Genomic DNA, 3,298 nt, shown 5'->3' with positions numbered 1-3,298 from the left:
ATCACTACACTTAACAAACTGCTCAATCAGCCAGTCTACATTTGATGAATGGGCCACCATATCATGGAACACAAGAGAAAATCACCGTCCATTCATTGACCAACCAGAATCCACCACGTGGCAGTACTCTCATATCAACTTCTCCAATGGTTGGTAAAGAGTCGGTTGAGAGAGACTGAAACCGGCAAATCATTTATGAGCTGATGTATACTGAAACTCAGTGTATTTATTCATGACGAGAGTCTTTGTGAATTAGCTGGCACTCTGACTAATGTCGCCAAACATGCCAGTATGTTGTCTCTCTCTCTCTCTCTCTCTAGAAGCCTTCCAAAGCTTCAACATCACCTTTCAAAGATGGAACTACGTGTTATTGATGAAGGGTCGAGATTTAACGACTCTATATCATGTAAGTACACGTGGAAGGCGTAGATGAAGTACGACTGGCTGGCGGAAATATTATTTCCAGCAGGTAATGACATCACATATTAGCATCCTCCAGTTTGGTTGAAATTTCGGCTTGCTTGGTCTTGAATCTATTAGGTTGTTTTGATCTTTTTCAATGTGTTGTTAGCAACTTGGGATTATTTGTTTAGAAATGAGGAATGCATGGTGTGAATGTAAATAACTATAAAATAAAATAATAGGTTTTTTATACCAAGTGCACCCACTATTTCTTGGGAACGTCACTACAACATTACTTTTTAAAATATTATTTTTTCACGTACTCGGGATATTCTTTTTTCTTAGATGACCATAATCACTTTTTTCAAATAATCTATGCAACTGTATGTTTATTTTTATCATCCAGTTATGACAAAGCCTCTAGAGAAACCATCGCCTAAGAAAAATAAGTTCTACTTCTTTTCTTTTTATTTTCACTTTCAAAATATGGGTTTCTCTTCTCTTTTTTTTTCAAAAGATTCTACTTAAGTTGATCTTCTACAAAGAAACAAGTAAAATAAAAAATTAAAAAAAAATGATTTAAAATAAAAACTCAGCTTTTAGAAGATGAATTATTTTCCTTTCTATAAAGATTATGCTAATAAGTCTACTTGAGAAGAAATTGATATAAGGAGAGAAGAGAAATCAAAAACTCCACTTTTATAACATAAGCTCTTTTTCTTTCTTCAAAATATTAGGCTTAGATTGGTTTTTATCAAGATTTAAAATTTGGGTCAATATTTAAAATATCAAAATGAGTCCAAATGAGATGAATCCAAAGTCAATTAAAGGTATATTGAATTATTTTTTCAACCTGTAACGAGAGAGTTATGAGCATTTTTATGGGACCACTAGATACATTATTCAAACTACGATTGCTAATTTGCGCCCACTTTTGAAATATTAGTTGGTCTCCAAATGAGATGATAAAGCTATTTGAATGATCATCGAATTATCTTTCAAATAAGCACAAGATTACCCTAATCCAACCTATAACAATTGAATTATAAACGTTTTCATAGGACCTTGTGATTGTTATTTTGTCCAAATTGCAATATAGAATTTTAGACCACTTTTGAAACGTCAAACATTGTAATTCCATAGCCATTTGAAAGTTCGTCGAATTATCTTTCCAACAGGCATAAAATTACCCCAATCTAACATACAATGGCAAATTATAACCATTATCATAGGAGCACATTATGCATTGTACAAACCATGATCATTGTTTTGTCCAAATTGCAATCTAGACTTTAGGTCACCTTTAAAAGATCAAATGGTATCCAAATAAGATTATTCTAAAGATATTTGAAAATTTGTCGAATTACCTTCCAACAAGCATAAAATCATCCAGATCTAACTTCTTTTTTTTTTTTTACACACACCCCACACACTCACGCTAGTGGAATTTCACCACCTATGGGTACTCGAACCCTTGACCGGGAGTTGAAACTCCAGAGAGTCTACCACCCGAGCAAGAGTAATAAGGAAATTATGACCTTTTTATGGGATTATGAAGTGCAGGAAAAACAGCAATTACGATTTGGAGATTTTTCGGATCTGTCCAAATTGTGATTGTCCAAATCTCGACCTCGGAAAATAGCCATCATTATTTTTTCACTACAGCACAATCCCACAAAAACGGTCATAACTCCCTCGTCAGAGATTGGATTGGGGTGATCTTGTGATCGTTGGAAAGATAATTCAATGAATTTTCACAAAAAAAAATAGAATCATCACATTTGGACACCATTTGATCTTCGAAAGTGGGCACAAAGTCCATAATGCAATTTAGACAAAACAACATTTACAGTTTGGATAATGTATTGCGGAGTCTCACAAAAATTATCACAACTCTCCCTCGTTACAGGTCGCATTGAGGTGATTTTGTACTCATTGGAAAGATAATTTGACAAACTTTCAGATAACTTTATAATCATCTCATTTGGAAATTGATTAATTTTTAAAAAATGGACCCAAAGTCCATATCGCGATTTGGGTAAAATCTAAATCGCATTTGGACAATGCATCGTGCGATTCTATGAAAATGGTCATAACCCACTCCTTATAGGATAAATCAAAGTGATCTTGTACTTGTTAGAAAGATAATTTAACAAACTTTTATATGACTTTCAAATCATTTTATTTGGATACCATTTTAGCCTAAAATTGTTAGGATCATACATCATACAATCCCACAAAAACAATAATTATAGCTGTCTTGTTACAAGTTAGATCAAGGTAAGTTTATAATCGTTGGAAAGATGATTCGACAAACTTTCAAATGGCTTTAAAATCACTTCATTTGGACTACATTTGACCTTCCAAAAGTGGACCCAAAGTTTAAATTATGATTTGGAAAAAGCAGCGATCGTTGTTTGGATAATGCATTGTGCAATCCCAGAAAAATGGTAATAACTCACTCATTGCATGTTAGATTGGGATGAGCTTATACTCATTGGAAAGATAATTTAACGAACTTTGAAATGAATTTAGAATCATATCATTTGTAGATTGTTTGACATTTCAAAAGTGGGCCCAAAATCCATATTGCGATTTGGACTATATTTGGATCGCAGTTTGCATTACATATCGTGTGGTCCCATAGAAAGAGTCATAACTCACTTACAGGTCATATCAGGGTGATGTTGGAAAAATAATTTGACGATCTTTTAAATGACTTTAGAATCATCTTATTTAAAGATAAATTGACCTTTCAAAAGTAGGTCCAAAAAACAATCACAGTTTAAATAATGCATTATGCACACCCATGAAAACGCTCATAATTCGCTTGTTATAGGTCGAATTGGGACGATCTTGGGCTTATTAGAAAGATATTTCGACAAACTTTTGAATG

Source organism: Magnolia sinica, chromosome 11, assembly GCF_029962835.1.
Source record: "Magnolia sinica isolate HGM2019 chromosome 11, MsV1, whole genome shotgun sequence".
NCBI classification, from domain to species: Eukaryota; Viridiplantae; Streptophyta; class Magnoliopsida; order Magnoliales; family Magnoliaceae; genus Magnolia; species Magnolia sinica.
Note: the sequence above shows the minus strand (reverse complement) of the source record.